The sequence below is a fragment of the Podarcis gaigeae genome (assembly GCF_964106915.1).
Source record: "Podarcis gaigeae genome assembly, chromosome: W".
NCBI lineage: Eukaryota > Metazoa > Chordata > Lepidosauria > Squamata > Lacertidae > Podarcis > Podarcis gaigeae.
The window spans coordinates 5,509,895-5,522,013 of NC_139695.1; the positions used below are offsets into that span (position 1 = coordinate 5,509,895).

The window sequence follows — 12,119 nt, forward strand, 5'->3', positions numbered from 1 at the left end:
CTTTCAATGGTATATAACTGAAAATTATACAGAAGATGAATAATGCAATGAATGGACATTGCTGGAAATGTGATAGACCTTAAGGAATCTTCTTCCATTCATGGTGGACCTGTGAAAAGACCAAAAAGTTTTGGAGGAAAGTTCATTTCGAAATGAAGAAATGTAAAAAAAAAACCCTAAATTTGCATTGGACCCCAAAACTATGCCGTTGGGAATGACTCTTTCAGCTACTGTATTGTGAAATCGTCAGTGGAACTATTTAGTTATATGACCACAGCAATCAGAGTGGTGTTGGCCAACATACGGAAATCTGATATATGTCCTGAAATAGATGCATGGAAAGAGAAACTATCAGAATATGCAGTAATGGCAAAACTCACGAATTTAGTAAATAATTGACTCATCTTTATAATTTGTATACAACTTAACAGAACTGTAACAAAATGAACATCTGTAAGGATTTGTATAATAGACCTTAGTTACAAAAATATTTCCTGTTTAAAAACAGAAGCTTTGTGTGTATATGATAAAGAAAGAAATATATAGTAGAAGAAATCTTGTCTGTCTGATCTAGAAATGAAATCATATTTTAAAATAATTCTTGCTTTAGATTTTTATAATCATATATGGTATTTCTCCAATAGCAAACTACCTAGAATTGGAAATAATATTTAGTACACTAACCTTTGATTAACTCTTGATAAATGTCAGCTTGCTGAGTTATTTTGTACGATTGTGATTCAATGTTATATTTGCGCTCAACAAGGGAAACCCACATGACCTGAAGGTGTTGCTGTGCAATACTAGGTGAATGATTCATAAGACCACTGCCATCCATGACTTGATCGTGGATGGAGAACTTGACCTGGCATGTGTAACAGAGACTTGGTTGGATGAAGCAGATGGTCCTGTCCTAGCTGCTGCTTGTCCACCAGGTTTCTCTTACACACAGCAACCCAGGTCATGTGGACGGGGGGGGGGGGGTTGCAGTGAAACAAAGAAGTGTCATGGTCAGATCACTTCCTGGTGCAACTGGACTTCTCCATGACCCTTCTCCTCTGCAGGGAGGTGGGACCAATGCGGATGGTCCGCCCCCGCCACTTAATGGATCCAAATGGTTTCCAGAGAGTGGTAGGGGATGCTTTATCCCATGTTGATGGCCTCTCAGCTGATTCCCTGGTGGTCCACTGGAATGCGGAGTTAACCAGGGCTATCGACTGTCTGGCTCCGAAGCGCCCTCTCAGACTGCATGGAGCCTGGACAGCCCCGTGGTTTTCTTTGGAGATGAGGGTGAGGAAACAATCGCTGAGAAGGCTAGAGCGCCGGTGGCAGAAAACTCATTCTGAATTGGACCGGACACAGGTTAGAGCTCAGTGTCGAGCCTACAAAGTGGCAATTGCGACGGCGAAGAAGACTTTCTTCACCGCCTCTATTACATCTGCAGAAAATAGTAGCAGGAGACTCTTTCAGGTGGTTTGCAATTTAACGGAACCACCTTTACCACTGGGGCCTTGTAAAGACCCCAAGATCTCCTGCAACGATTTTTCAAATTTTTATGCAGATAAAGTTGCTAATATTCGGAAGGAGGTAGCAGGGTCGGGACGGGAGAGTGCTAGAGCCCTGTCTGGTCAAGTTGCATGGAATCAATTTTAATCCGTTACCCCCGAGAATGTGGACAGGTTGCTTGGATGCGTGAAACCAACCACCTGTCTCCTTGATCCTTGCCCATCCTGGCTAATAAAAGCAAGCCGGGAAGGGCTGGGCGATGGGCTCTGCGGGGTGGTGAATGCTTCCCTCTGTGAGGGGGCATTCCCAGACCTGCTGAAAGAGGCGGTCATTAAACCGCTTCTTAAAAAAAACATCTTTAGACCCGGCCAGTATGGCCAACTATCGCTCAGTCTCAAATCTTCCATTCTTGGGCAAGGTGATTGAGCGGGTGGTTGCTGAACAACTCCAGGCATGCCTGGAGGATGCAGACCATTTGGATCCCTTCCAGTTGGGATTCAGGTCTCATCATGGGACTGAAACTGCCTTGGTCACGCTGGTTGATGATCTCTGGTGGGCTAGGGACAAAGGTGAGAGCTGTTTCCTAGTTCTGCTGGATCTCTCAGCGGCTTTTGATACAATCGATCATAACATCCTTCTGGACCGTCTAGAGGAGCTGGGAGCTGAGGGCACTGTTATACAGTGGTTCTGCTCCTTCCTCCTGGGCCGTGTCCAGAAAGTGGTGGTGGGGGATGAGTGTTCAGACTTACTTGTGGGGTGCCTCAGGTTCCCGTCCTCCCCTCCATGCTTTTTAACATCTACATGAAGCTGCTGGGAGAGATCATCAGGGGGTTTGGGCTTGGTGTCCATCAATATGCGGATGATACCCAGCTCTACCTCTCTTTCAACTCAGAACCAGTGAAGGCAGTTGTCAGGGAACTGCCATCGGAGGGACAGGTGGTGGAGAGGCTCCAGGAGAATAGGAGAGACTCTACAGCAGAAGAAGGAACCAGTAGGGGGAGAGCAGGAGTTCCAGCGGAAAGGGAATCGGGGGAGAGGCTCTGGGATACTTCTAGTGAGAACAGTGAGGAGGTAACAAGACCCCCTTTAGCAACCCCCACCCCTCGCCGGAAGCTGTCACGCAGAGAGTCCAGGAGGCGCATGTCCGTCAAACAACTTTTATGTTGGAGTAAGTTCCGTAGACGCCCACTGTCGGATACTACCAGCGACTGACGGAGTCATGCTTTGGGGGCTCCGTTAGTGCCTAGGTTTGGGTGACCAGCCAAACCCCAGAGGGATCAAGCTTTTACGCACAAGCAGCTCATTATCCCATCACAGCAATCCGACAGTCTTTGAAAGCAGCTTGTGCAAGCAGAGGGCATCATGAGCGAACCAGCCGGAACCGGAGGAGCTGGAGCTGGAGCAGGTCCAAGCCTGGAAGAAAGGTACAGGGCGTTGGAGGTCCAGCTCGCGCTGCAAACGGCGAGGCTCGAGGAGAGGAGGGCTCAAGATGCGGATAAGGGAAAAACCACCCCACTTGCCAGAAAGGTGCCTGGATTGGTGCAGAAATTTGGGGGGGATCCCAGGAACTATCAAGCCTTTAGGACAGAGATGCAATATGCTCTCAATCTACTGTTTGATGACTTCCCCGATGAGAACTCTAGAGTGGCGTACGTGATTGGCCATCTAGAGGGAGGGGCGAGGGACTGGATTAGGCCCCTGATGGCAGCCAATAATGAAATCTTAAAGGACACAACGAAATTTTTTCGCGCCATGGACTTGATGTTTTCCAGCGAGATTGAGCAAGGGGTGGTGCGCAGGCAGTTAATGGCGTGTAAACAGGGGAGCCGATCTGTACATGAGTACTGGACTGAGTTCACCATGCTGATTCATAGACTGGGGTGGGACCTTGCGAGTGAACCTATTCAAATGCTGTTTGAAGAAGGGCTCTCTCCGGCAGTGAAAGATGAACTTTCCCGGGCGCCTAGGGCGGAGTCTATGGACCAGCTGACTAAATCTGCGCTGTCCATAGGAGCGCGCCAGGAAGCCAGAGCTTTGGAAAAGCGGGAAGGAAAGGGGGAACGTTGGAAGGACTTCCGCATTCCGGAGATTCCGGAGCAGCCTTTCCCGCCAGCAGAGCCGATGGAACTTGGAACAGCGTGCGCGCGCGCAGTTTCAAACACCAGTGAGGGGCGGAAGAAGGAGGGAAAGAGCGCCAAGAGATGTTATCTCTGCCAACAGCCAGGTCACTTTGCCAGAGTCTGTCCGCAAAGGAAGAAATGGCAAGGGATGGCGGGAACTGTTGGGGGAAAGGAGGAAGAAGAAATCACGGAGCAAGTAAAAGCCAACGCCTGGCTGCCAACATCAGGGCGCAGCAGCCAGGCCAGGGAGTAGTGAATGTGCCCACGCCGGAACCCCCAAGACCAGCGCTTGTGATAGAGGTGTTGCTGGAACTGGCAAACGGACACCCACTAAAGATAAAAGCGCTATTGGATTCAGGTAGTTCCTGTAATTTCATGAGTAAGGAGTTTGCAGCTGAACACCAGATACAGACTATCCCATTAAGTAAGCCTTTGCAGGTTACCACGATTGATGGGAGGGAACTGTTGGGAGGAGAAGTGAGCCAACAGACTGTACCAATGATAACGAGGGTGGCAAGACACACAGAACTGATAGCGTTTAACGTAGCCACCTTGGGAGGAGCTCCTATTATTTTGGGAATGAGCTGGCTGGCACTACACGATCCGCTAGTAGGCTGGCATCAGAGAGTGGTTTCCTTTGGATCAGCACATTGCCTAGAACACTGCAAGGAGGGAGAGGCTCAGGCAGGGGCCAGGGCCACTCTAGCAGGGATGGAAGTGATGGACAAGGGGAAGGTGCCACCACAATACGCTGACTTGATTGACGTCTTTAGCGAAAAGGAAGCAGATAAACTGCCCCCGCACAGACCCTTTGACTGTCAAATTAACTTACTCCCAGGAGCACAATTGCCAGTGGGCAAGCTGTATGCAATGTCAGACAGTGAGATGCAGGAGTTAAGGGAGTTCATTGACAAGAACCTCAAGCGAGGTTTCATCAGAGAGTCACGAGTGGTGGGGGGCAGCCCAGTGTTCTTTGTGGACAAAAAACACACGGGTAAACCCAGGCTTGTGTGTGATTTCAGGGGCCTAAATGCAGTGTCAGAACCAGTGACGTTCCCTATGCCTAGAATTGATGACATTCTGACACGTGTGAGAAAAGGGAAATTTTTTACCAAGCTGGACCTTAGAGGGGCATATAACTTGATACGTGTGAGAAAGGGGGATGAGTGGAAAACCACTATGTTCACCCCCTTGGGGGCCTTTGAGTACCTCGTTATGCCCTTCGGTCTACAGGCGGGCTCGGCCTGTTTTCAATCGTTCATGAATCACGTCCTGGGGCCATTGCTCTACAAGAACTGCGTAGCGTTCTTAGATGACGTCCTGGTATACTCAGAGAATGAGGAGCAGCATGTGCGAGATGTAAGAGAAGTACTGAGCAAACTGCGAGAAAATCGGCTGTGGGTGAAACTGGAGAAGTGTCAGTTTCATACCAGGGAGGTGGAATTCCTGGGGTACCGGTTGTCTGACAAGGGATTGGCCATGGATCCCAGCAAGGTTCAAGCGGTACTGGAATGGAAAACACCAAAGACCAAGAAGGACGTGCAAAGATTCCTGGGCTTCGGAAACTTCTATAGGAAGTTCATCAAAAACTTTGCCCATTTAACAGCGCCCATCACGGATTGTCTTAGCAGCAAGAAAAAATTTGTTTGGACGGAAGAAGCGCAGCGGGCGTTCGAACACTTAAAGCAGGCGTTTGCGTCGGAAGAGCAACTTTTGCACGTAGATCTACAACAACCAATGAGGGTGGAGACTGACGCGTCAGACCGAGCGGTGGGGGCCGTGCTTCTCCAGCCGGGAAAAGATACGTCCGAATGGAGACCGTGTGCGTTCTTCTCGCGGAAGTTGAACAAATCCGAGAGGAACTACACAGTATACGACCGAGAACTGCTCGCCATTCATGAAGCACTCCGGAGATGGCGCCACTTGCTGATTGGGGCGCAGCACAAGGTTCAAGTCCGAACTGACCACAAAAATCTGGAATACTGGAGAACAGCACGGGTGCTGAACCAGAGACAAGTGAGATGGGCCCAGGAGTTCTCCAAATTCCACTTTGAGATTCGTTACGTGCCAGGCTCCGAGAACGTGAGGGCGGACGCTCTCTCCAGGAAACCTGAGTACTTAGAGGGGGAGGGAGCGCCTGAGGCAAGGCATGTAATCCCTGAAGACCGCTGGGTGTGTGGGGCGGCATTGGTGGGGCAGAGGGAACTGATAGAGGGTACTGAGAACGATGAATACGCCCAAGAGAAATTCAGAGAACTCAGGAGGACAGAGGAGAACACAGGGGGGTTTGAAGAAAAGAACGGGGCGTTGTATTACAAAGGGGCACTGTACATACCAGATGGGGAACTGAGGGGCAGAGTACTCAAGCAGTTGCATGACAGCCCCACAGCGGGGCATTTTGGACAGCACAAAACCATGTGGTTGGTTACCAGAGAGTTTTGGTGGCCCAAGGTGAGGGAGGACGTACGGGAATATGTCAGGGGTTGCGACAGGTGCCAGCGAGCGAAAGGGGAGAGGGTGGCGCCAGCGGGGCTATTACAACCCTTACCCACACCAGAAAGGCCATGGGAGGCAGTATCCATAAATTTTATGACGGACCTGCCAAAATCCAAGGGCAAAACAGCTGTCATGGTGGTGGTAGATCTATTAACTAAGATGTGTCATTTTATAGCCTGTTCCCATGCGGTCACCGCGGAGGAAACCGCCAAGTTATTTGTAGAGCATATTTTCAGGTTGCATGGCGCCCCCTTGAGGGTGGTCAGCGACAGAGGGAAACAGTTTACTTCCAGGTTCTGGAGGAAACTTATGAGCTTACTGCACGTGGAACTCAATTTCTCAACTGCCCGGCACCCAGAAACAAATGGGCAAGCGGAAAGGGCAAACGGGATTTTACAACAATACCTGAGGTGTTATGTAAAAGACAGAGAAAATGATTGGGTAGATAAGTTACCTCTGGCAGAATTTGCCTACAACAACGCGGAGAACGTGTCCACAGGGATGAGTCCTTTTCTGGCAAATTATGGGTGTCATCCCCGGGCATTTCCAGGAGAAGGAGGGGAGAGGTGGAGCGTGCCGGCGGCGGAACACTTTTTTGAAGAGATGGAAGCGATCCACCGTCAGCTTCAACTTAACTTAGAGAAAGCCAAGGAAGAATATAAGAAACAAGCAGACAGAAATAGGAGGGAAGGTGAAACAATAAGGGTGGGAAACCGGGTGTGGCTATCCACCCAAGGACTACCGTTCAAGGGAGGGAGTAAGAAATTGAGACCCAAAAGATTGGGACCCTTTGAGGTCATACAGCAGGTCAACCCAGTAACATTCAAACTCAGACTGCCCAGTCACATGAAATTGCACCCAGTATTTCACAGGTCATTACTGTCGCCGTACCGAGAGGGACGTGAGTGGGGGGAGCGTGAGAGAGAGGTCACCCAAACGCCCGTGATAGAAGAGAGAGAACGCGACATGAACGTGGCAGGAATCATTGATTCCAGGTGGAAGGGGAATCAGGTGGAATATCTGGTAGAATGGGAGGGGGAAGTTGAGTCGGAAAACACTTGGGTACCAGCAGAGTTAGTCAAGGACGAGGTTTTAATAGAAACATTTCATCAGCGTTTCCCAAAAAAACCGCAACCCGTGGCACGATTTAGAAGGGAACACTTTGGGACCACCGATGAGGAAGGGGAGTTTGAAGGGTTCCCAGAGTCAGGGGTGGGTGAGGAAGCCGACTCCGACGAAGAAGAGGAAGACGAGGAGAGAGACGGTACGCCGTGGTTAGAAGTGTTTGAATCCTCGGACGACGAGGAGAGTTCCTTCCGGGGCTTTCCGCCCTCACCGCCAGTGGGAGAGGAGGCGGGGGGGGTGAAGGGGGCCCTGGGGGGGAGGTGGATGTCAGGGAACTGCCATCGGAGGGACAGGTGGTGGAGAGGCTCCAGGAGAATAGGAGAGACTCTACAGCAGAAGAAGGAACCAGTAGGGGGAGAGCAGGAGTTCCAGCGGAAAGGGAATCGGGGGAGAGGCTCTGGGATACTTCTAGTGAGAACAGTGAGGAGGTAACAAGACCCCCTTTAGCAACCCCCACCCCTCGCCGGAAGCTGTCACGCAGAGAGTCCAGGAGGCGCATGTCCGTCAAACAGCTTTTATGTTGGAGTAAGTTCCATAGACGCCCACTGTCGGATACTACCAGCGACTGACGGAGTCATGCTTTGGGGGCTCCGTTAGTGCCTAGGTTTGGGTGACCAGCCAAACCCCAGAGGGATCAAGCTTTTACGCACAAGCAGCTCATTATCCCATCACAGGCGGCTATCCCTGAAGCTTGGATAGCGAGAGGGGTCGGTGCGCACCGACCCCTCTCGCTCCCCAGGCTTCAGCGAAAGCAACACGTAGCCTCTGGAGCGCGGAGGGAGCGCTCCCTCTGCGCTTCGGGGGCTTCGTGCTGCTATTTCTGAAGCCAAGGAGCCTGCATTCGCTCTATAGGACGCACACACATTTCCCCTTAATTTTGGAGGGTAAAAAGTGTGCCCTATAGAGCGAAAAATACGGTAATCATATATTCTCCTATCGGCTCTAATAATAATATTGCAGTGGTGACATTAACAGTGCAGGTAAGGGCATTTTTGTGATCTTTGCAGTGCAACTCATGATTTTTGTGGTGCAGGCTGTGCCCCTGGCTATGATATGTGATTTGACAGTGAGTTTGGGTAGCCCCAGTGTGAAAAGAGTGCGGATCCTTGAGGATACGTGCTTCAAAACCACGTTTTTGGGCTACAGTATGACCAGGAAGCCGTGGATCCATGATTTTTGTGGTGCAGGCTCTGCTCCTGGCTATGAAATGTGATTTGACAGTGAGTTTGGGTTGGCCCACTGGAAAATGCGTGAGGATCCATGCATCAAAACCACGTTTTTGGGCCACGGTATGGCCAGGAACCCGTGAACCCGAGTTTTTTGTTGTGCAGGCTGTGCCCCTGGACATGATGTGTGATTTGACAGTGACTTTGGGTTGGCCCAATGCAAAAAGTGTGAGGATCCATGAGGATCCGTGATTCAAAACCATGTTTTTGGGCCACGGAGTGGCCAGGCAGGTGTGGATCCCAGTTTTTTGTGGTGTAGGCTGTGCCCCTGGACATGATGTGTGATTTGACAGTGAATTGGGGGTGGCCCAATGCAAAAAGTGTTAGGATCCGTGAGGATACGACCTTCAAAACCACGTTTTTGGGCCATGCCGTTGCCAGATGACCGTGGATCTGAGTTTTCTGTGGTGCAGGCTGTGCCCCTGGCCGTGATGTGTGATTTGACAGTGAGTTTAGGGTAGCTCAATGCAAAAAGCGTGAGGATCCATGAGGATCCGTGGTTCGAAACCAGGTTTTCGGGCCATGGATTTGCCAGGAAGTCGTGGATCCGTGAGTTTTGTGGTGCAGGCTGTGCTCCTGGCTATGATGTGTGATTTGACAGTGTGTTTGGGTTGGCCCAATGCAAAAAGCGTGAGGATCCGTGGTTCGGAACCAGGTTTTTGGGCCACGGTATGGCCAGGAAGCCGTGGATCCGTGATTTTTGTGGTGGATGCTGTGCCCATGGCCATGATGTTTGATCTGATGGTGACTTTGGGCTGATCCAGTGCAAAAATCATGAGGATCCATGAGGATGTGTGGTTCGGAACCACGTTTTGGGGGCACGGTTTCACAATGAAGCCGTGGATCCGTGATTTTTGTGGTGGATGCTGTGCCCCTGGTCATGATGTTTGATCTGATGGTGACTTTGGGCTGGTCTTGTGCAAAAATCATGAGAATCCATGAGGATCCATGCTTCGGAACTACGTTTTTGGGCCACGGTATGGCCAGGCAGGCGTGGATCCGAGTTTTTTATGGTGTAGGCTGTGCCCCTGGCTATGATATGTGATTTGACAGTGAGTTTGGGTTGGCCCAATGCAAATAGCGTGAGGATCCATGAGGATCCGTGCTTCGAAACCACATTTTTTGGCCACGGTATGGCCAGGCAGGCGTGGATCCGAGTTTTTTGTGGTGTAGGCTGTGCCCCTGGCTATGATATGTGATTTGACAGTGAGTTTGGGTTGGCCCAATGCAAAAAGCATGAGGATCCGTGCTTCGAAACCACGTTTATGGGCCACGGTATGGCCAGGAAGCCGTGGATCCATGATTTTTGTGGTGGATGCTGTGCCCCTGGCCATGATGTTTGATCTGATGGTGACTTTGGGCTGGTCTTGTGCAAAAATCATGAGGATCCATGAGGATCCGTGTTTTTTAACCATGTTTTTGCGCCCCTGCGGCCCCACTGAAGCATCTGATCAAAGCCTGTATTCTTGATCAAGGCTTATATTTTTTGATCAAGGTTGTATCTTAAAAATTAGCTTAAATTCACAAATGTTTCTTTCGAGGCAGGAAACCAGCAGGCAGCTGGCAAGCTCTTGGGCAGAGGGCCCCTCTGGTTTATTGCGGTCATAAAAAGGCTGAGAGCCAAAGGTCACTGACCCTACATATTACAGAATATAATTAAGCTGTAATAAAAGCTGCTAAATTAAGAGTTGGTAAATAGTAAGGTTTATTGTTTAACAGAAAATAATACCATTTGGCCTCTCATCAGATATAGAGCCAAAAGGTCAAAGCATCTGGCTGGCAAGAGGGGGAGTAAAGAGCCGTTTTTTAAGCTGTTCCTTGTTCCTTTTAAACTTGAGACTTTTTACTCTGCAAAGGTCTTTTCCTTTTAAAAAGTTATTTATCTTATGTTAATGTATGAAATATATTGGCTTAAATGTAATTATGCAAAGGATTTAGAAAGTAAGAAATGTTAGATTCTTATGTTAGATTCTTATTTCATAGAATCATACAGTTGGAAGAGACCACAGGGGCCATCGAGCCCAGCCCCCTGCCAGGCAGGAAACACCATCAGAGCACTCCTGACATATGGTTGTCAGGCCTTTGCTTAAAGACCTCCCAAAAAAGGAGATCTTTCATTTATGATGATGCTGTGTGTGAAAAGGTGAACAAAAGATCTGTTCAGATAAAAATACCCCACATCTGCTTTAGCCATCTGCTCTATTTTAGAATGAAGGGGGCAAAGGTGATCTGGTAATTAAGGTGCCTGGTCGAGGCTAATGTAAGATGTATGGCTACTTGTTTGCCATTTATAAATAGAAGAAAATATAGCTCTCTGTCTCCCATAAAAGGTAATAGGAAATGGGTGTATCTTTTATGATTGGTTCTAGTAAACAGCCAATAGGAATTTCAACCAGGCTGATTGGACAGAGGCAGCCAAGGGAGGAGAAAGGGGGCTGGATTGAGGAAATATAAGTGCTGGCCATAATGGCAGGAGGGCAGGCCAGAGCTTGGTAACCATATACCACTGTGCCTCTCATTTATTTGTCCGACAAATAAATTATTATTTTAATTTCTCTATTGCTGCGTTGAATATTTCATTCCAGCTAAGCGTTAACCACAAGCAGGGTGCTACACCACGAAATAGTGGGTGCATGATTTTTTTGATGCTGTCTACAGAGTAAGACATGGTCTACAGTATCATGGTGGTTTTATTTAATTTGAATGAAAAAAATCATATGAATTCACGAGGATCCGTCTAGATCCGCCTTTTACCTTTCCCCCCCTATCTCTAACCCTAATAATAATCTCAGGTTTAGAGATGGGAAGGCTTGGAAAAAAACGTGAGATAATCGGAAAAAACAAGTTTTTATTAAATAATAATAATAATAATTTATTTATACACCACCCATCTGACTGGGTTTCCCCAGCCACTCTGGGCGGCTCCCAACAGAATAATAATAATAATAATCCTATCCATAACTCGTATTCCCATCTCTAACCCTCATCCCTAGCCCTAACAACAGCAAAAACTATTATTATTATTATTATTATTATTATTATTATTATTATTATTATTATTATTATTATCATCTGTAAATCAACTCGACCTGATGTTGCAAGTTCCTTTCACTTCTTCTCACTTACACTTGCGCTCTGTAGGGGTCCTGCAGACTAAGGAATGTCAAGGGATCGCTATAGATTATTACTACTAATAATAATAAAATAAAAGAATAAAGAATAAAAGATTGGGAGAATTAAGGCGCTGGTGGGGTTTATTCCTCCGTTATTTTCCCGGAAAATAACTTTCCCATCCAGGAAAGTACCCCCAAATAATGGATGCTCAGCACGTTGCAAGCTGCACCGGTTGGATTGCTGCCTGGCTCGTTTCTAGAGTCCGCGCGTGCGCACACGGGACCCTCGAAGCCGCGCAGGGCGGCCGCTTCCACTCTTAGACGCTTCCAGCGCACTGGAAACCTCTGAACTCTGCGCAGGCGCGCGTCGCCCGTGGGGGAGTGTCTCACTCGCGGAAGAGGTGCGCGTTGCAGGGCGACCACTGAGGAGACGCCATTTCAAGGAGCCGTCTGCGCAAGAGCACATTTTTTGGCGGAGGGGCGTGCTTTGCCTTCTGCGCAAGCGGCTCCCGGCCCTATTCGCCGCCTCTCTT

General features: G+C 48.9%; 1 protein-coding gene across 1 annotated transcript in view; it reads left to right on the forward strand.

Moving 5' to 3' along the window:
* Nucleotides 1-12,119, forward strand: part of LOC310835955 (uncharacterized protein) — a 158,108-nt gene that overhangs the window by 112,500 nt on the left and 33,489 nt on the right. The gene's annotated exons all lie outside the window — the stretch shown is intronic.